The 23116-nt window shown below is 44.7% G+C and overlaps 1 long non-coding RNA gene across 1 annotated transcript; it reads left to right on the top strand.

Annotated features, from left to right (window-relative positions):
* The first annotated feature begins 15489 nt into the window (after positions 1 to 15489).
* Positions 15490 to 17110, top strand: LOC125513622. The gene is made up of 2 exons (XR_007286056.1): positions 15490 to 16001; positions 16582 to 17110. It is a non-coding gene; the product is annotated as an uncharacterized LOC125513622 (long non-coding RNA).
* The last annotated feature ends 6006 nt before the right edge of the window (positions 17111 to 23116 follow it).

Genomic DNA, 23116 nt, shown 5'->3' with positions numbered 1-23116 from the left:
TACTTAGAATGGATCAAGGCGACTGAAAATGAAGTCAAAGTTGTCACATAACTCATCGGTCTAAGGAAAATACTTCCGCAGTATGTAACAGAGTCGGGGCCAATTTCCACTCCACTTTCCACTCGAACCCTGAACCATTAGGGGCTAATGATGACGACATGTACCTAGGGTAGGGTCATAGGCCTGACCTAGACACCCTCCCCAAGGACATTGGCCTAAAGTCATAAGCATTCGAGGGATACCATCATTCATTTGACCATAAACACTCCACTCGGAAGATTCAAGTTCACTCGGACAAGGAGTACTCACTCGACTGCGACAAGAATCACTCGACATCTAGAAGATCTAAGGCCACTCTGTACGGCAACGGTCCGGCGTTACCTCATAGACTTAATAGTCATTCATGTATCTTTATTGTTGGCGTTATCAGTAACGCCCATCTTTATGTACCTTAAACGATGTGTAATTGAGGACGGGAGGGGTCCGACGCACTCTATATAAGCCACCTCCCTCCTCTAGCACAAGGGTTCGCACCACCTGTAACTTCACGCATATTACAATCGACCAAGCCTCCGGGCACCGAGACGTAGGGCTGTTATTTCCTCCGCGAAGGGCCTGAACTCGTACATCCTGCGTGCACAATCTCACAGTAGCTAGGATCTTGCCTCTACATTCTTACCTCCCTACTTTACTGTCAGACTTAGAACCATGACAACTTTCTCGATGATCGGCAAGCCATTGAGAATAATTGGATCTTCAAGAGGAAGATAGATGTTGATGATAGTGTTACTATCTACAAAGCTCGACTTGTCACAAAAAATGTTTTTGACAAGTTCATGGTGTTGACTACAATGAGACTTTCTCACTCATAGTGATGCTTAAGTCTGTCTGAATCATGTTAGCAATTGCCGCATTTTATGAACTCTGGCAAATGGATGTCAAAACTGCATTCCTTAATGGATATCTTAAAGAAGAGTTATATATGATGCAACCAGAAGGTTTTGTCGATCCTAAAGGTGCTAACAAAGTGTGCAAGCTCCAGCGATCCATTTATGGACTGGTGCAAGCATCTCGGAGTTGGAATATATGCTTTGATGAGGTGATCAAAGCATATGGTTTTATACAGACTTTCAAGGAAGCCTGTATTTACAAGAAAGTAAGTGGGAGCTTTGTAGCATTTCTAATATTATATGTGGATGACATATTGTTGATCAGCAATGATATATAATTTCTAGGTAGCATAAAAGGATACTTGAATAAGATTTTTTCAATAAAAACCTCAGTGAAGCTCCTTATATATTGAGCATCAAGATCTATAGAGATAGATCAATACGCTTGATAAGACATTCATAAACCACATACCTTGACAAGATTTTGAAGGAGTTCAAAATGGATCAGTCAAAGAAAGGGTTCTTACCTGTGTTACAAGGTGTGAAGTTGAGTAAGACTCAAAACCCGACCATGACAAAATATATAGAGAGAATGAAAGTTATTACCTATGCCTCAGCCATAGGTTCTATAAATTATGCTATGCTATGTACCAGACCTATTGTGTACCTTACAATGAGTTTGGCAAGGGGGTACAATAGTGATCCAGGAGTAGATCACTAGACAGCGGTCAAAATTATCTTTAGGTACCTAAATAGGACTAAGGAAATGTTTCTCGGTTATGGAGGTGACAAAGAGTTCATCGTAAAGGGTTACATCGATGCAAGCTTTGACACTGATTCGGATGACTCTGAGTCTCAATATGGATACATATTGAAAGTGAGAGCAATTAGCTAGAGTAGCTCCATGCAGAGCATTGTAGACATAGAAATTTGCAAAATACATATGGATCTAAATGTGGCAGACCCATATTGACTAAACTTCTCTCACAAGCAAAACATGATCACACTTTAGTACTCTTTGGGTGTTAATCACATAGCGATGTGAACTAGATTATTGACTCTAGTAAACCTTTTTGGGTGTTGGTCACATGGTGATGTGAACTATGGGTGTTAATCACATAAATATGTGAACTATTGGTGTTAAATCACATGGCGATGTGAACTAGATTATTGACTCTAGTGCAAGTGGGAGACTGAAGGAAATATGCCCTAGAGGCAATAATAAAGTTGTTATTTTATATCTATGCCTTATATCATGATAAATGTTTATTATTCATGCTAGAATTGTATTCACTGGAAACCTGATACATGTGTGGATACATAGACAAAACACTGTGTCCCTAGTAAGCCTCTACTAGACTAGATCTTTAATCAAAGATGGTTAAGTTTGCTAACCATATACATGTGTTGTCATTGGATGAACCGGGTCACGTCATTAGGAGAATGATGTGATGGACAAGACCCATCCGTTAGCTTATCATAATGATCGTTAAGTTTTATTGCTATTGCTTTCTTCATCTGATATACATATTCCTTTGACTATGAGATTATGCAACTCCCGGATACCGGAGGAATACCATGTGTGCTATCAAATGTCACAAACATAACTGGATGATTGTAAAGATGCTCTACGGGTATCTCCGAAGGTCTTTGTTGGGTTGGCATAGATCGAGATTAGGATTTGTCACTCCGAGTATCGGAGGGGTATCTCTGGGCCCTCTCGGTAATGCACATCAAAATAAGCCTTGCAAGAAATGTGACTAATGAGTTAGTTGTGGGATGATGCATTATGGAACGAGTAAAGAGACTTGCAAGTAACGAGATTGAACTAGGTATGGAGATACCGACGATCGAATCTCGAGCAAGTAACATACCGATGACAAAGGGAATAACGTATGTTGTCATTACAGTATGACCGATAAAAATCGTCGTAGAATATATGGGAACCAATATGAGCATCCAGGTTCCACTGTTGGTTATTGACTGGAGAGGTGTCTTGGTCATGTCTACATAGTTCTCGAACACGTAGGGTCTGTACGCTTAACGTTCGATGACGATTTTGTATTATATGAGTTATGTGATTTGGTGATCGAATGTTGTTTGGAGTCCCGGATGAGATCACGGACATGAAGAGGAGTCTCGAAATGGTCGAGAGGTAAATATTCATACATTGGACGATGATATTCGGACACCGGAAGTGTTCCGGGGGTACCGGGTGCATATCGAGTCACCGGAAGGGGTTCCGGGCATCCTCCCGGCAACTACATGGGCCTTAATGGGCTAAGAGAGGGACAGACCAGCCCCTAAGGGGCTCGTGCGCCCCTCCCTTATGGTCTAGCCAAATTGGAGTAGAAAAGGGGAAGGAGGAAAGGAAAAAGGGAATAGGATCCCCCTTCCCCCTCTTCCCTTCCTACTCCGAATAGGAATAGGAAAGGGGGGCGAATTGGGAGGACCCCAAGTAGGATTCCTCCTACTTGGGGAGCCCCCTTGGCTGCCTCCCCTCCCCTCCAACCTATATATATGAAGGGGGCACACCGCTAGAACACACACCAACAATTATTTGCCGTGTGGGGCGCCCCCCCTCCACAGTTTACACCTCCAGTCATATCTTCGTAGTGCTTAGGCGAAGTCCTGGGCGGATCACTTTACCATCACCATCACCATGCCATCATGCTGACGGAACTCTCCCTCGACACTTTGCTGGATCAAGAGTTCGATGGACGTCATCGAGTTGAACGTGTGCAGACCTCGGAGGTGCCGTATGTTCGGTGCTTGATCGGTCAGAACGAGAAGAAGTTCGACTACATCAACCGCGTTGTCAAACGCTTCCGCTTTTGGTCTATGAGGGTACGTGGACACACTCTCCCCCTCTCGTTGCTATGCATCTCCAAGATAGATCTTGCGTGAGCGTAGGATTTTTTTTTGAAATTGCACGCTATGTTCCCCAACATGATCATGTCCACGTCTTCGTCCGAATTCGACGAATCGAAGAACTCATCTAGAATCATTTGGTCAAGCTCCGTCGGTCCATATTCCTATTGGGGAACACAGTAATTTCAAAAAAAATCCTACGCACACACAAGATCTATCATGGTGATGCATAGCAACGAGAGGGGAAGAGTGTTGTCCACGTACCCTCGTAGACTGTAAGCGGAAGCGTTATGACAACGCGGTTGATGTAGTCGAACGTATTCACGATCCGACCGATCCTAGCACCAAAGGTACGGCACCTCCGCGATCTGCACACGTTCAGCTCGGAGACGTCCCGCGAACTCTAGATCCAGCTGAGTGTCGAGGGAGAGTTTCGTCAGCACGGCGGCGTGATGACGGTGATGATGAAGCTACCGGAACAGGGCTTCACCTAGGCACTGCAACGATATGACCGAGGTGGATTATGGTGGAGGGGTGCACCGCACACTGCTAAGACAATTGTCAACTTGTGTGTCTATGGGGTGCCCCCTTCCCCCATATATAAAGGAGTGGAGAAGGGGGAGGGGGCGGCCCTCTATGGCGGGCCTAAGGGAGTCCTACTCCCACTGGGAGTAGGATCCCCCCCCCCTAGTTAGAATAGGAGAGGAACGAAGGGAGAGAGGGGGGAAGAAAGGGGGGCCGGCCCCCCACCCAATTCGGATTGGGCTTGGGGGGGCACGCCCCCTCCTAGGCTCCCTTCTCCTCTCTCCCACTAAGGCCCAATAAGGCCCATATACTTCCCAGGGGGTTCCGGTAACCTCCCGGTACTCTGGTATATTGTCGAACTCACCCGGAACCATTCCGGTGTCCAAACATAGGCTTCCAATATATCGATCTTTATGTCTCGACCATTTCGAGACTCCTCATCATGCCCGTGATCACATTCGGGACTCTGAACAACCTTTCGGTACATCTAAACACATAAACTCATAATATTGATCGTCACCGAACGTTAAGCGCGCGGACCCTACGGGTTCGATAACTATGTAGACATGCCCGAGACTCATCTCCGGTCAATAACCAATAGCGGAACCTGGATGCTCATATTGGTTCCTACATATTCTACGAAGATCTTTATCGGTCAAACCGCATAACAACATATGTTGTTCCCTTTGTCATCACTATGTTACTTGCCCGAGATTCGATCGTCGGTATCTCAATACCTAGTTCAATCTCATTACCGGCAAGTCTCTTTACTCCTTCGTAATGCAACATCCCATAACTAACCCATTAGTCACATTGCTTGCAAGGCTTATAGTGATGTGCGTTACCGAGAGGGCCCAAAGATACCTCTCTGATACACGGAGTGGCAAATCCTAATCTCGATCTATGCCAACTCAACAAACACCATCGGAGACACCTGTAGAGCATCTTTATAGTCACCCAGTTACGTTGTGACGTTTGATAGCACACTAAGTGTTCCTCCGGTATTCGGGAGTTGCATAATCTCATAGTCATAGGAACATGTATAAGTTATGGAGAAAGCAATAGCAGTAAACTAAACGATCATCGTGCTAAGCTAACGGATGGGTCAAGTCAATCACATCATTCTCTAATGATGTGACCCCGTTTATCAAATGAAAACTTTTTGTCCATGGCTAGGAAACTTAACCATCTTTGATTAATGAGCTAGTCAAGTAGAGGCATACTAGTGACACTCTGTTTGTCTATGTATTCACACATGTACTAAGTTTCCGGTTAGTACAATTCTAGCATGAATAATAAACATTTATCATGATATAAGGAAATATAAATAACAACTTTATTATGGCCTCTAGGGCATATTTCCTTCAGTCTCCCACTTGCACTAGAGTCAATAATCTAGATTACATTGTGATGATTCTAATACCCATGGAGTCTTGGTGCTGATCATGTTTTGCTCATGAGAGAGGCTTAGTCAATGGGTCCGCAACATTCAGATCCGTATGTATCTTGCAAATCTCTATGTCTCCCTCCTTGACTTGATCGCGGATGGAATTGAAGTGTCTCTCGATGTTCTTGGTTCTCTTGTGAAATCTGGATTCCTTTGCCAAGGCAATTGCACCAGTATTATCAGAAAATATTTTCATTGGACCCAATGCACTAGGTATGACACCTAGATCGGATATGAACTCCTTCATCTAGACTCCTTCATTTTCTGTTTCAGAAACAGTTATGTACTCCGCTTCACATGTAGATCCCGCCACAACGCTCTGCTTCGAACTGCACCAACTAACAACTCCGCCATTTAATAAAAATACGTATCTGGTTTGTGACTTAGAGTCATCCGGATCAGTGTCAAAGCTTGCATCGACGTAACCGTTTACGACGAGCTCTTTGTCACCTCCATAAATGAGAAACATATCCTTAGTCCTTTTCAGGTATTTCAGGATGTTCCTTAACACTGTCCAGTGATTCATTCCTCGATTACTTTGGTACCTCCCTGCCAAACTAACAGCGAGGCACACATCAAGTCTGGTACACAGCATTGCATACATGATAGAACCTATGGTTGAAGCATAGGGAATGACTTTCATTTTCTCTCTATCTTCTGTAGTGGTCGGGCATTGAGTCTGACTCAACTTCACACCTTGTAACACAGGCAAGAACCCTTTCTTTGCTAGATCCATTTTGAACTTCTTCAAAACTTTATCAAGGTATGTGCTTTGTGAAAGTCCAATTAAGCATCTTGATCTATCTCTATAGATCTTGATGCCCAATATATAAGCAGCTTCATCGAGGTCTTTCATTGATAAATTCTTATTCAAGTATCCTTTTATGCTATTTAGAAATTCAGTGTCATTTCCGATTAGCAATATGTCATCCACATATAATATCATAAATGCTACAGAGCTCCCACGTTCTTGTAAATATAGGCTTCTCCAAAAGTCTGTCTAAAACCATATGCTTTGATCACACTATCAAAGCATATATTCCAACTCCGAGAGGCTTGCACCAGTCCATAAATGGATCGCTGGAGCTTGCACACTTTGTTAGCACCTTTTGGATCGACAAAATCTTCTGGTTGCATCATATACAACTCTTCTTTAAGATATCCATTAAGGAATATAGTTTTGACATCCATTTGCCAAATTTCATAATCATAAAATGCGGCAATTGCTAACATGATTCGGACGGACTTAAGCATCGCTACGGGTGAGAAAGTCTCATCATAGTCAACTCCTTGAACTTGTCGAAAACCTTTTGCAACAAGTCGAGCTTTGTAGACAGTAACATTACCGTCAGCGTCAGTCTTCTTCTTGAAGATCCATTTATTCTCTTATCGCTTGCCGATCATCGGTCAAGTCAACCAAAGTCCATACTTTGTTCTCATACATAGATCCCATCTCAGATTTCATGGACTCAAGCCATTTTGCAGAATCTGGGCTCATCATCGCTTCCTCATAGTTTGTAGGTTCGTCATGGTAAAGTAATATGACTTCCAGAATAGGATAACCATGCATACCACTCTGGTGCGGATCTTACTCTGGTTGACCTACGAGGTTCGGTGGTAACTTGATCAGAAGTTTCATGAACATCATCATTAGCTTCCTCACTTACTGGTGTAGGAATCACTAGAACTGATTTTAGTGATGAATTACTTTCCAATAAGGGAGCAGGTACTATTACCTCATCAAGTTCTACTTTCCTCCCACTCACTTCTTTCGAGAGAAACTCCTTCTCTAGAAAGGATCCATTCTTAGCAACGAATATCTTTCCTTCGGATCTGTGATAGAAGGTGTACCCAACAGTTTCCTTTGGGTATCCTATGAAGACACATTTCTCCGATTTGGGTTCGAGCTTATCAGGTTGAAACTTTTTCACATAAGCATCGCATCTCCAAATTTTAAGAAACGACAACTTTGGGTTTCTTGCTAAACCACAGTTCATAAGGTGTCGTCTCAACGGATTTTGATGGTGCCCTATTTAACGTGAATGCAGCTGTCTCTAAAGCATAACCCCAAAATGATAGAGGTAAATTAGTGAGAGACATCATAGGTCGCACCATATCTAGTAAAGTACGATTACGATGTTCGGACACACCATTACGCTGTGGTGTTCCAGGTGGCGTGAGTTGCGAAACTATTCTGCATTGTTTAAAATGAAAACCAAACTCGTAACTCAAATATTCTCCGACACGATCAGATCATAGAAATTTTATTTTCTTGTTACGCTGATTTTCCACTTCACTCTGAAATTCCTTAAACTTTTCAAATGTTTTAGACTTATGTTTCATCAAGTAGATATACCCATATCTGCTCAAATCATCTGTGAAGGTAAGAAAATAATGATACCCGCCGCGAGCATCAATACTCGTTGGACCGCATACATCAGTATGTATTATTTCCAACAAGTCTGTTGCTTGCTCCATTGTTCCAGAGAATGGAGTCTTAGTCATCTTGCCCATGAGGCATGGTTCGCAAGCATCAAGTGATTCCAAAAGCCCATCAGCATGGAGTTTCTTCATGCGCTTTACACCAATATGACCTAAACGGCAGTGTCACAAATAAGTTGCACTATCATTATTAAACTTATATCTTTTGGCTTCAATACTATGAATATGTGTATCACTACTATCAAGATTTAGTAAAAACAGACCACTCGTCAAGGGTGCATGACCATAAAAGATATTATTCATATAAATAGAACAACCATTATTCTCTGATTTAAATGAATAACCGTCTTGCATCAAACAAGATCCAGATATAATGTTCATGCTCAACGCTGGCACCAAATAACAATTCTTTAGGTCTAAAACTAATCCCGAATGTAGATGTAGAGGTAGCGTGCCGGCGGCGATCACATCGACTTTGGAACCATTTCCCACACGCATCGTCACCTCGTCCTTAGCCAATCTTCGCTTAATCTATAGCCCCTGTTTCAAGTTGCAAATATTAGCAATAGAACCAGTATCAAATACCCAGGCGCTACTGCGAGCATTAGTAAGGTACACATCAATAACATGTATATCAAATATACCTTTCACTTTGCCATCCTTCTTCTCCGCCAAATACTTGGGGAAGTTCCGCTTCCAGTGACCAGTCCCTTTGCAGTAGAACACTCAGTCTCAGGCTTAGGTCCAGACTTGGGCTTCTTCACTTGAGTAGCAACTTGCTTGCTATTCTTCTTGAAGTTCCCCTTCTTCCCTTTACCCTTTTTCTTGAAACTGACGGTCTTGTTGACCATCAACACTTGATGCTCCTTCTTGATTTCTACCTCCGCGACCTTTAGCATTGCGAAGAGCTCGGGAATCGTCTTATCCATCCCTTGCATATTATAGTTCATCACGAACCTCTTGTAGCTTGGTGGAAGTGATTGAAGAACTCTGTCAATGACACTATCAGGAAGATTAACTCCCAGTTGAGTCAAGTGGTTGTGGTACCCAGACATTCTGAGTATATGTTCACTGACAGAACTATTCTCCTCCATTTTGTAGTTGTAGAAATTATTGGAGACTTCATATCTCTCAATCTGGGCATTTGCCTGAAATATTAACTTCAACTCCTGGAACATCTCATATGCTCCATGACGTTCAAAACGTCATTGAAGTCCCGGTTCTAAGTCGTAAAGCATGGCACACTGAACTATCGAGTAGTCATCATCTTTGCTCTGCCAGGTGTTCACGAAATCTGGCATTGCTCCTGCAGCGGGTTTGTCACCTAGCGGTACTTCCAGGACGTAATTCTTCTATGTAGCAATGAGGATAATCCTAAAGTTATGGACCCAGTCCGTGTAATTGCAACCATCATCTTTCAACTTAGCTTTCTCCAGGAACGCATTAAAAATTCAACGGAACAACAGCACGGGCCATCTATCTACAATGACATAGACATGCAAAATACTATCAGGTACTAAGTTCATGATAACACTACTAGGAAAAGGGCTACTAATGGCGCACCAGTTTTTCCTACTAATGGCACATCACTGGTGCGCCATTAGTATCACGCCATTAGTATCTGGTATACTAATGGCGCACCACTAGTGCGCCATTAGTATAGGCCACGGTGCGCCATTAGTATAGGCCACGGTGCGCCATTAGTATAGGCCACTGGTGCGCCATTAGTATTTTTGAATTTTGAAGGCGGGAAAATAGTAGTGGCGCACCGTCTAACCCCCACCGTGCGCTATTGCTATTTTTGAATTTTGAATTTGGATCTGGATCGTGATTTTTTTGCCCATTTTTTGCTCGTTTTTTGGCACGATATTATTTCAAATTTTGTTCCTGTTTTTGGATCTTGTATGTTCTTTTGCCGTGTTCTTTTGCCGGAGAGGAGTTCGCCGGAGAGGAGGAGGAGGAGGTCACCAGAGAGGCGCTCGCCTACATCGCCAGAGAGGAGGGGGAGGAGTTCGCCGGAGAGGAGGAGGAGGAGGTCGCCGAAGAGGAGGAGGAGGAGGAGGAGGAGGTCGCCGGAGAGGAGTTCACCGGAGCATCGGAGAGGAGGAAGGAGAAACCATGAGGGGATGGGAGGAGAGGAGGGAGGAGGAGCTCACCGGAGAGGAGGGAGGAGGAGCTCACCGGAGAGGAGGGAGGAGAAACCGTGAGGGGAGGGGAGGGGAGGAGAGGAGGGAGGAGGAGGTGACCGGAGAGGAGGAGGAGGAAGTCGCCGGAGAGGAGGAGGAGGAGGTCGCCGGAGAGGAGGAGGGTAGTATGGTGGAGGAGAGAAGGGAAGATGGAGTCGAGGAGAGGAGGAGATGGAGTGGAGGAGAGGTGGAGTGAAGGAGAAAAATGAAGGAGGAGAGGACCACGCACAGCCATATATATGGCATAGTAATGGCGCACCGCGGGCAGGTGCGCCATTACTAACTTTTTTTTATTTTTTTGATTTATTTTGAATTTTGAAGGCGGGAAGATACTAATGGCGCACCATGGGCAGGTGCGCCATTAGTAACTTTTTTTATTTTTTTGACTTATTTTGTATTTTGAAGGCGGGAAGATAGTAATGGCGCATCATGGGTAGGTGCACCATTAGTAAGTTTGATTTTTTTTTTGAATTTTTTTGCCTCTCCAGATCTTAAAAGCCCTGTATCTTTTTTTCTTTTAGGTTTTTGAGGATTTTGAAAATGTTTAACGGGGTTGCCCCATTAAATTCGGATGTAACTTTTCGAGTAGATGATTTTTCATATAAAAAACTTTTTCATCCGAGTTTGTACGCAAAAGTTATGCCCATTTTACAAATTCTCGAGAGATTTCGCAAATAAAGTCAAAATTCATATTTGTAAATTTTCACAACAACTAGACCACATATCACATGGGAAACTTATTTTCTTTTATTTTTTTGACATTTTCATCATTTTTGTTTATTTTTTTAAAACTGAAAAGGCGGTCCAGGTGGAATGCATTCGGTGGAAGTGGTGGCCAAGTTACTAATGGCGCACCGTGGGGGTGGTGCGCCATTACTAGTTCAACTAGTAATGGCACACCACTCCCGCGGTGCGCCATTAGTAGTTTTGAAAAAAAAATTAAAAAACCTTTTTTACTAATGGCGCACCGTGGGAGTTGTGCGCCATTACTAGCTCAACTAGTAATGGCGTACCACTCCCACGGTGCACCATTAGTAGTTTTGATGAAATTTTTTTAAAAAAAATTACTAATGGCGCACCGTGAATGTGGTGCGCCATTAGTATTTACACACTAATGGCGCACCAACACATGGTGCGCCATTAGTATATAGTAATGGCGCAGACATGTCTGGTACGCCATTAGTGTCAATTCCATCTATAGCCCTTTTCCTAGTAGTGTAAATTAAAGTTTAATTAATCAAATTAATTAAGAACTCCCACTTAGATGGACATCTCTCTAATCATCTAAGTAATCACTTGATCTATATCTATTAAACAATGTCCGATCATCACGTGAGATGGAGTAGTTTTCAATGGTGAACATCACTATGTTGATCATATCTACTATATGATTCATGCACGATCTTTCGGTCTAAGTGTTCCCAGGCCATATCTGCATATACTAGGCTTGTCAAGTTTAACCCGAGTACTCCGCGTGTGCCAAACTGGCTTCCACCCGTTGTATGTGAACATAGAACTTATCACACCCGATCATCACGTGGTGTCTCGGCACGACGAACTGTAGCAACGGCGCATACTCAGGGAGAACACTTATACCTTGAAATTTAGTGAGAGATCATCTTATAATGCTACCGCCGAACTAAGCAAAATAAGATGCATAAAGGATAAACATCACATGCAATCAATATAAGTGATATGATATGGCCATCATCATCTTGTGCCTTTGATCTCCATCTCCAAAGCACCGTCATGATCACCATCGTCACCGGCTTGACACCCTGATATCCATCGAAGCATCGTTGTCGTCTCGCCAACTATTGTTTTTACGACTATCGCTACCGCTTAGTGATAAAGTAAAGCAATTACACGGTGATTGCATTTCATACAATAAAGCGACAACCATATGGCTCCTGCCAGTTGCCGACAACTCTATTACAAAACATGATCATCTCATACAATAAAATTTAGCATCATGTCTTTACCATATCACATAAAATATGCCCTGCAAAAACAAGTTAGACGTCCTCTACTTTGTTGTTGTAAGTTTTACGTGGCTGCTACGGGCAGAGCAAGAACCGTTCTTACCTACGCATCAAAAACCACAATGCGGTATAGTGATTGCTTTTTGATCTTCAGAAAGAACCCTGTTCATTGAATCCGATTCAACTAAAGTTGGAGAAACTGACACCCACCAGCCACCTGTGTGTGAAGCACGTCGGTAGAACCAGTCTCGCGTAAGCGTACGCGTAATATTGGTCTGAGCCGCTTCATCCAACAATATCGCTGAATCAAGAATCAACTAGTGACAGCAAGCAATATGTATATACCCACGCCCACAACTCCTTTGTGTTCTACTCATGCATATAACATCTATGCATAGACCTGGCTCGGATGCCACTGTTGGGGAACGCAGTAATTTCAAAAAAATCTTACGCAAACACAAGATCTATCATGGTGATGTATAGCAACGAGAGGGGAAGAGTGTTGTCCACGTACCCTCATAGAACGTAAGTGGAAGCGTTATGACAACACGGTACACTACTAGGAAAAGGCCTGCTAGTGGCGCACCTGTTTTGGCTACTAATGGCGCACTACAGGTGCGCCACTAGCATCATGCCATTAGAATTTTTTACTAATGGCGCACCGCAGGTGCGCCATTAGTATCTGGTATACTAATGGCGCACTACACAGGGCGCCATTAGTATATCCCACGATGTGCCATTAGTATGCCTCCCAGGGGCCATATTTACCCATGTGCTCTGACTTACTAATGGTGCACTAGTTGATGATGCGCCACTAGTGTGCTTTTTGCAGTGCGCCACTAAAGTGCTGAGTGGTGCGCCACTAGTATGAATATTAGGGATTATTTTTTTCTTTTCTAATATTTGCACAGGTTACAAAATATATTACTGGACATAATATAGACAGCACCACACAGCAACAGTAGATTCATCGAATACAATAGAAGATTAGTCTCCGAATACAATTCATCATATTAGTCTCCGAATTTAAAAGACCGAATAAAGATAGAATATTACAAGTCTCGAGACCGCGAGTAGCAAGTTTGTCTTCACATTACAAGTTGATATCGATCATCTGAACTACCATCACATAGAGAGAGCTGCGGTCATCACGATGAGCATCATCGCGATGAAATTGGTCTTCATCTAGTTCCTCCTCCGCTCCCTCCTCTCTCCCGCTAGATAGCGCGCGTATCTAGATTCCGCCTCCGCCCTAGTGGTGTACCCTTTGTAACTATTACCGCTGAAACGAGGAACCTGTCTCCGACACTCCTCCCAGTCGTCGTAGACTCCAAGAACCTTACCCTTGTACACGACATATGACGGCATCTCTATGCACTAGCCAAACAAAACGTTAGTAGCAATTCACGGACAATACATAAGCAATATATAAGTATGCAACAAAAGGATCGGAAGAGAAAAGCAAGAAATTAGAAGCACGATTCATGGTCCTACTAATAAATAGCATCGATTACATCTAAGTTGAACGGCTGTCCAAACCAAAGAGACATACATGTTCATTAAAATTTACTTACAACATTGTGACGCCTCGTTACGTCCAGAGTCAGGCGTAACGGAAGCCGTCACTTCAGAGTTGCGCCAGGATCAGTTAAGAAGAACAGTGTCATGTACGAGACAGAGCAGCTGCCATGAGTAGGCAAGCTTTTATTACATAGACACCTCAAGTGTCGACTAAGCCTATGCAGCCATGATGATAGATCATCACCCGCTTCTAGTACGAGCCTTTTAGACCAACTATGGAGGGCATCTACTCTTCATAGCCTTGATTGTCGACTTCCTCATAGTCATACTCCACTTCAGAATAACCAAAGTCGTTAAGATGACCAGACTCATCATAAGTACCATTCTCTATCGCCTCGGAGTTCTCATAACTCTCTTGCTCTGAAAAACAACATAAGTGCAGCTGAGTACGTATAAAATACATACTCCGCAAGTCACCGGGAAAAGTGGATGTATGAGTTTTTAAAGAGGAAAAATTTCATCGGCCACGGCTACCACCACCGAGCCATTATCTCAAAATACTATGTAGGTAAAAATATTTTCCCTTACTCCATTTTGTTGAAAACCAAATTTTTTTATTCATAAAAACTACTGGCAACAGAGCAACGTGGGATCTTACATCCTGTGTTAGAGGAAAACCCACACGACGCACTTCCAATCCCGGAAGCTGGGAGTGATATGACATTTACTCTGATCAGAGGTGTACTGCTTTGCCCATAGCATCACTTGGTACAAGTCGTCCATGCGCTACCCGTGCGCACGACTAGACCAAGGAACCAGAACCTTTAACCAGCCCGTACACTACCTCTGCTTTTCCACCTTGCCTTACTAAAGGCCCGCGGGTCGAGACCCCTGACCGGCGGTCCCGCCCTAGGGTGACTGTACCTACCCGGCTACAGCCACCTTCTCACCCATGCAGAGGCAGTTACTTGGCAAGGGTAGTCGGTTCAGCCCGTCCCATTCCAGGTCTATGGTCAGTACGGTTTGCGCCACTTTTGAAGTAAGCGCGAGTTGGTTATGTCCTAATGTGATACCCTATGTTGAGGAGCCCGCCATCCAAGCCGACCCTACCTGGGTAGCTTTCACCAACATGAGCTCCCCTACCCAATAAATATTTATTTATCTAATAACCCTGCCTGGGTCACAACTACTTAATACAAATATTTCACCTGATCTGGTCCAATTGCAAAATCAGTGGATCCACCTGATCCAAATCTCATTTCATTTATGAAAAATATTTATTTTTAATTCTTATGCAAAATTTTAGAAATGACCCATAGCTCGGAAAACATTTATCAAGACATGGTCAAGGAGATGACGACTTGCCGGATAGTGCTTCGATCAACTCGGAACCACCAGACGTGGCTCCTACGGGTCCGAGATCGACTCCTGATAATTATTTCAGGAACATGTTTATATTATTATTTATTTTCCTAATTAAAAATCTAACATCCAGCAACACAGCCATGTTGAGCAGGCCACATGTAATTAACTAAGTGGTGATACGTCCTAGTGTTCTATTGGGAGATAAAATGCATTAAGCCATCCAAAACAGAGTAGCATGCACGTATGTCATCCAGTCCAGAGAGTGGTAAATGAAATGATAAGTAAAAAAGAACAGTAGCCCAGTACTGTACTATTAGTACTTCGCTGGTTAAGGCCCGTGTCTATCCAGAGAGACTACTTAACTTCTCGTTGTCCCACGAACAGAACCAGCCCACTCACCTCTCTCTCCCCCCCAAGAACAGAGCACGGCCGTCGTCGCCTCGATCTGCCCCGTCCGAGCATCTCCGGCGACACGGCAGATACCTACAGATTTTCCTCGTCTCCCTCTACCATATCCCCCTATTTATTTGATCCGCCGCCGCCAAAAGCGTCGCCACCACTCAATCCTAGCGCCGCCTGATCCAGGTCCGGTGGGCTTGCCACCGGCTGCAGCGGCAACGACGTCTCCATGCCTACATCCTCCCCCAGCGCAGCCACACGCACGAGGCGTGCAGCCACGGGTGTCGGGCGCGTGCGGCTTCACCGGCGCAGCTCGGTCGCCATGGCTCTGCTGCTAACGGTGTGGACTAGCCACATCCTACTGCTACTACTGGTAAGTACTAATCCTGATTCCTTCTCCATGAAGTGCTCCAAATTTCACAACAAGTGCCTGCTATCAGTGAACGTGGGTGTGCATATATTGTTCATTTTATCCCAGGCCCTACTATTCCCCACTCAGCCATATTGCCTTCTTTCTCTTTGTTTATCTCAAGGCCAAGAAATTAATCAAGATTTAATCTATGGTGTGGTCATGGTATTGCTACTGATTAGATCTAAATGTTGTTCCTAACTAGTGCTACTCATCCTTGAACACCATATAGAAGTAAACAGTGGCAGTGAAACTCCAAAAATAATTACTTGTGAGTAGATTATAAACATCAATCTCTCAGTGTTTGCTACAGATTGGCAGGGATTAATAATTGGGACAGGTAGTATACACAGGAAGGTTGATCTTTTGGATACATACATGCATGTCTTAGCAAGTTACTAGTACCTAGGATTTGATTCTTGGCATGTTATATCTAGCACAAGCCACAGATGTCATTCACATAAACTTTTACAAGCTTTTGCAATTGATCTAATTAGTTTTGACTAACTTGGGTGTTTACGCAAACATTTTGTTCTTTTTACAGTAAGGTAAAGAGATCAAGGTGAATAGATGCTCATGGACTGATTCAAACCGAGGTGGAGATAGATAAGAAATCAAGCAAGAAGGGCTAACACAACAAGGTACTTGATTAGTACCTGGTGGCGCATGTAACCCAAAGATCTTCACCGCAGTGAAGGACAGCAGTGTGGCAGAAGGTGAAAAGGCAAATGGTGGGGGTACTCCAGCGTATGTGTGTGTGAGGTAGAATGGTCCAGTGAAAGGGATGGCTCCTATTTATAGTGGGGTGAATAGCTATGTCGGTTTGAAGACACGTTACATCTGGCATAATGCTTGGTTAGTCTTGCATGCATGCCTCCACTTGTGTCTCTTGTGGGCTGTACTATGGACAGGTGTAATTTGCTTGGTTGGTCATTAGTTGGCATTTACTTTATATGAAAGAAATGAGACAAGGGTCTATAAAATATATGGAGGTTTGGAGAAGAATTAGTTTTGCATGACTAAATGCTATTTGTTGTAATAATAAATGTAGTTGTTTCTATTATTTTAATTAACGTTTTGGCAACGCCGTTGAAATTATCGTTATCTAATATATATATATATATATATATATATATATATATATATATATTTACGGTTTTTACAAACATGAGCAAATCGATATTTCAGAACTACACATAGTATCACTACTTTTGACTCGACTCAGGGACCGGGGCATGGATGAAGCCGCCGTCTCTCGTCATGGTCATGAAATCGCGGGCGTTGTCAGCCTGCATTTGTAGCGTTGTGTCTATATCACTGTTGGACGGTTGATATCTGAGGTAGAACTGCCCTGAGGTACGAAGGACATTTTGATGGATGATTTCCGCAAACTCCGACTGGATGCGAAAGAATTCTTGTCTAATGTCCACGTCATGGATTACCGACAAGCTTGAGGCCTAATCTTTGAGATTATTTGGTAGCAGAAGGTGATTATGGTCCCGTACGATCGCCCGCGTGTGATGGAGGGCGTAGTACGCATCCTTCTGACCGCCAGGCGGCTGCTTGACGCAGGGGAACGTCGTATTGTGGGCGAACACGTGCTTGTCGTACCTACGAACTGGCCTGGTGAAGGTGCCTCCAGATCTGGCGTAGCCGGGGAGAACATCATCAAGAACTTTCTTAATATTTGTGTAGTGTTTCTTCGACTGACGGTCCGAGTCGAAATACGTGGCCATGGAATATTTTAGGCTCAAGAGGATGAGTGTGCAATGTGTGTCACTGCACAAAACACGGAATGTTAGAAAAAAAAGAATGATCGGAATCTAAGAAATCATATGTTACGGGGCGGTGAGGGGATGACTTACTCGGGAAAGTAAGGCACGAGGAAGTTATCCTTATCTGGGTTTGCCAGAATGACGCCTTCGAGGTATGAACTCGCGACTTGCCGGTCCCCAGCGCTGCCCAAGATCTTGGCACGCATGTAGAAGGGGTCAACTATCATGATGTCCGGGGTCTTGTCTCTAATGATCCGCATCTCCATACTCAGCGAAAATAGCCGAACAAAGGTGTAGTGCAGCGGATGAAGGTTAAACATAGCGAAGATGTCATCAAACCACAGGACGATCGTACCCCCGATGGCGTTATCCACAAAGCCCTTGACCTCTGGCACCTTGGCCACGAAAATCGGGTATGCCACATCATTCTCGGAGAGACGCCTCTTCTCCAAAGAAAGAACACTGTCATGCAGACTCCGCATAGCACCGGTTGCAGCATCGAGCAGATTAGTCGGTAGCATCGGCCTACCCGCCACATGCACCCTCCTCGAGATATCCTTAGGTGAAGGTGGACCGTCCTGAGCACAGATCGTACTCGGTGCCGGCTAGCTCGCACCCTTGTTACTCTTTCTTTTCCGTCCCTTCTTCTTCTGCTGTAATGGGATCGAGTTCTGCTCATAGACCGCCTTCTTGCATGTGTTGGGGCTGATAATATTTCGCACCTCGGCTATCTGAGGCTCGGTGAAGGCGGCAGCTAGATTGCAACTGGAAGTATCTATGTCATCAGCATGCGACAGTCGTGAGACTTCATCCCGCTGAACTTCTGCTTCGCTGAGTCTAGGTATCTGCTTATTTTCCCCGCGTAACCGTAAGGAAGTTTTACTCCTATGAGGCAGGTGAAAAACTGATCGGTCTCCTCCTGACTTAGAGTGAAGCACGCGGGAGGGAAGTCATTTCCGGTCATCTTGGCCTTTTTGCCTTTCCGACGACTTTCTGTGTCCTGCTTCGCCTCATCATCATCATCATTAGCGTGAAGCTCCTCCCTGATGCCCATTGATTTCAAGTATGCCCTTGCTTTCGTCCCATCTTTGGTCCTCTCTGGCATGTTGAGCAGGGTACCAAGCAAACTCTCGGACACATTCTTCGTGATATGCATGACATCAAGGCTGTGAGGCACACGGTGGATCTTCCAGTACGGCAAGTCCCAGAAAGCAGACCTCGTTTTCCATACCTTTAGCAGCGGCTCTGGCGCCCTTCGCTTCTTTCCCGGCTCTGGCGCCTTTTGCTTCTTTCCCGGCAGTGGGCAATCTTTCCAATTTTTCAACAACTCATATATTTCCTCGCCGCTCCTCGTACGCGGGCGTCTTCGGGGTTCGGTTTCACCATCGAACAGATCCTTGCATTTTCTCCACAGGTCATCGTCGCGAAGCCACCTTCGATGTCCCATGAACACGGTTTTCGAAGACTCGGGATCTCTATCTAGCTGGCGATACGTTGTGTCATTCATGCACCTGACGCATCCAGAAAATCCGAGGACCACCTGCCCCGCAACATATCCATAACCGAGATAGTCCTGCACCGTCGTGAGCAGTGCGGCTCTCACAGGGAAATATTATTTCTCTGCGGCGTCCCACGTATTGGCTGGCGTTTTCCACAGCGTGTCTAGCTCCTCTTTCAGCAGCCCCAGATACAAATTGATGTCGTTCCCTGGTTGTTTCGGCCCTTCAATTAGCATACTCATGTGAATGTACTTCCTCTTCATGCACAACCAGGGGGAAGGTTGTACATCCACACAAACACATCCCAGGTGCTATGTGTGCTTCTCTGGCTGCCAAACGGATTGACTCCATCGGTGCTCGCGCCCAGCACGATGTTCCTTGGATCGTTCCCAAATTCTGGATGTTCGAAGTTCAATGCTTGCCACTGGCTCCCATCCTTAGGGTGACTCAGCATCTTGTCTTTTTTATTTATCTCTGGATCATTTGCGTCATCTTCTCACTTCTTCTCCTCCCTATCCGCGTGCCAACGCAGGAGCTTTCCTACCTTAGGGTCCGCGAAATACTGCTGCAGACGAGGAGTGATCGGAAAGTACCACACCACTTTTCGAGGAGTTGTCTTCCTCTTCTTGTATCGGGTGACGCCGCACACTGGACATATGGTAGACTTCGCGTGCTCGTCCCGAAAAATGATGCAATTGTTCATGCACACATGGTATTTCACGTGCGGTAAATCTAGAGGACACACGATTTTCTTCGCCTCCTCGAAACTGGTCGGGCACTTGTTCCCCTTGGGAAGACGTTCGTGCCAGAATGACATGTTCTCATCAAAGCATGCGTCGGTCATTTTGTGTTTCACCTTCATCTCTAGAGCCATGAGCGTTACTTTCAGGCGAGTATCCTCGGGCCTGCATCCTTCATACAATGTAGTAACCGTGTCTATCTCCAGTTGATCCAGCTTGGCTTTCTCTCGGGCGACAGCTCTTGCGTTATCCGTCTGCTTGAGAAGCAACTCTTGAATATGAGGGTCCTGCACCCAGCCCATCGATGTTCCATCGTCGTATGCTCCGGCATCTTCATCTTCATGACCATTCCCTTCATCTTGATCTTCTTCATCATCGTGTCCAGCATCTTCTACATGATGACTGTGTACAGCATCACCATTGTGATCATGTCCTGGAGATTCTTCGTCTTCTCGCCCGCCCTCGCCGCGGTGATTGTCTTGCTGCCCTTCCTCATTTCTTGCCCGGCCCCCATGGATGACTTCATAGTCATCTTCATCACCTTGCCATCGATAGCCATCCATGAAACCACGCAAGAGCAGGTGGTCCCGCACCTGCCCGGAATCCGAGTCCGCAATAAGGCTCTTCAGCTTGCATCTTCGACATGCACATCTTATCTCCGTCTCGTTCTTTTGAAGCACCTCGGCCTTCGCGGAGCTCAAAAACCTATTCACGATGCCTTCGGTCATCGTGCGGACCATGGTCGCCTGCGGGGTAGAGCAAAACGATATTTTAGAACCAAGAAAAAATTTGGCATGACTTTCCCTAAAAATAGGACCAAAAAGAATGCATAGTACCAAAATTCTCGCCGAAACGGAAATGAATCAACATTCCGGCAAAATATTGGCAACTATCGCATTTCAAATACCGGTACCTGCAAACACAAACATATATGCAACACCACAAACATACATAGATCTAGCTAGGCCATAAAAAGTGCATGTGCACGTTGTTGGAGGTGAGGAGGAGGAGGCAGCCGAGACAAGTTTGGAGGAGGAGGTGGAGAAAATGAAGTGAGGAAAGTGAGTGTGTAGGTGGCTGTCCAAAATATCTAGCTGATCCCAGGTTACTAATGGCGCACCACCTACAAATGCGCCATTAGTAACCCTGGTTACTAATGGCGCACCAGCTGGTGGTGCGCCATTAGTATTTTTGGAAAAAAATTGATACTAGTGGCGCATGGATGAGTGGTGCGCCATTACTAGTTAAAACTAGTAATGGCGCATTGTGCCCTGGTGCGCCATTAGTATTTTTGGAAAAAAAAATTATGTTAGTAGTGGTGCACCATGGGTGTGGTGCACCACTGCTATATAGTAGTGGCGGACCACATGTCTGGTGCGCCATTAGTGTCCATATTATCTATAGCCCTTTTCCTAGTAGTGGTTGATGTAGTCAAACATCTTCACGATCCGACCGATCCTAGCACCGAAGGTACGGCACCTCCGTGATCTGCACACGTTCAGCTCGGAGACGTCCCGCGAACTCTAGATCCAGCTGAGTGTCGAGGGAGAGTTTCATCAGCACGACGGCGTGATGATGATGATGATGATGAAGCTACCGAAACAGGGCTTCGCCTAAGCATTGCAACGATATGACCAAGGTGGATTATGGTGGAGGGGGGCACCGCACACGGCTAAGACAATTGTCAACTTGCATGTCTATGGGGTGCCCCCTTCCCCTGTATATAAAGGAGTGGAGGAAGGGGAGGGGCCGGCCCTCTATGGTGCGCCCAAGGGAGTCCTACTCCCACTGGGAGTAGGATTCGCCCCCCCCCCTTCCCTAGTTGGATTAGGGGAGGAAGGAAGTGGGGAGAGGAGGAAAGGAAAGGGGGGGCCGGCCCCCACCCAATTCGGATTGGGCTTGGGGGCGCACCCCCTCCTAGGATCCCTTCTTCTCTCTCCCACTATGGCCCAATAAGGCCCATATACTTCCCAGGGGTAGCGATAACCTCTCGGTACTCCGGTATATTCTCGAACTACTCCGGAACCATTCTAATGTCCAAACATAGGCTTCCAATATATCGATCTTTATGTCTCGACCATTTTGAGACTCCTCGTCATGCCCGTGATCACATCCGGGACTCCGAACAACCTTTGGTACATCAAAACACATAAACTCATACTGCCGATCGTCACCGAACGTTAAGCGTGCGGACCATACGGGTTCGAGAACTATGTAGACATGACCGAGACTCATCTCCGGTCAATAACCAATAGCGGAACCTGGATGCTCATATTGGTTCCTACATATTCTACGAAGATCTTTATCGGTCAAACCGCATAATAACATACGTTGTTCCCTTTGTCATCGGTATGTTACTTGCCCGATATTTGATCGTCGGTATCTCAATACCTAGTTCGATCTCGTTACCGACAAGTCTCTTTACTCGTTCCGTAATGCAACATCCCATAACTAACCCATCAGTCACATTGCTTGCAAGGCTTATAGTGATGTGCATTACCAAGAGGGCCCAGAGGTACCTCTCCGATACACGGAGTGACAAATCCTAATCTCAATCTATGCCAACTCAACAAACACCATCAGAGACACCTGTAGAGCATCTTTATAGTCATCCAGTTACGTTGTGACATTTGATAGCACACTAAGTGTTCCTCCGGTATTCGGGAGTTGCATAATCTCATAGTCATAGGAACATGCATAAGTTGTGGAGAAAGCAATAGCAGTAAACTAAACGATCATCGTGCTAAGCTAACGGATGGGTCAAGTCAATCACATCATTCTCTAATGATGTGATCCCGTTTATCAAATGACAACTTTTTTTCCATGGCTAGGAAACTTAACCATCTTTGATTAACGAGCTAGTCAAGTAGAGGCATAGTAGTGACACTCTGTTTGTCTATGTATTCACACATGTACTAAGTTTCCGCTTAGTACAATTCTAGCATGAATAATAAACATTTATCATGATATAAGGAAATATAAATAAAAACTTTATTATTGCCTCTAGGTCATATTTCCTTCAATTCCTCGTCCGATGAAGGATATGAATCCACCATTTACCTAAG

The sequence above is a fragment of the Triticum urartu genome, chromosome 6 (assembly GCF_003073215.2).
Source record: "Triticum urartu cultivar G1812 chromosome 6, Tu2.1, whole genome shotgun sequence".
Taxonomy (NCBI): Eukaryota; Viridiplantae; Streptophyta; class Magnoliopsida; order Poales; family Poaceae; genus Triticum; species Triticum urartu.
This window is presented reverse-complemented; position numbering and strand designations above follow the sequence as displayed.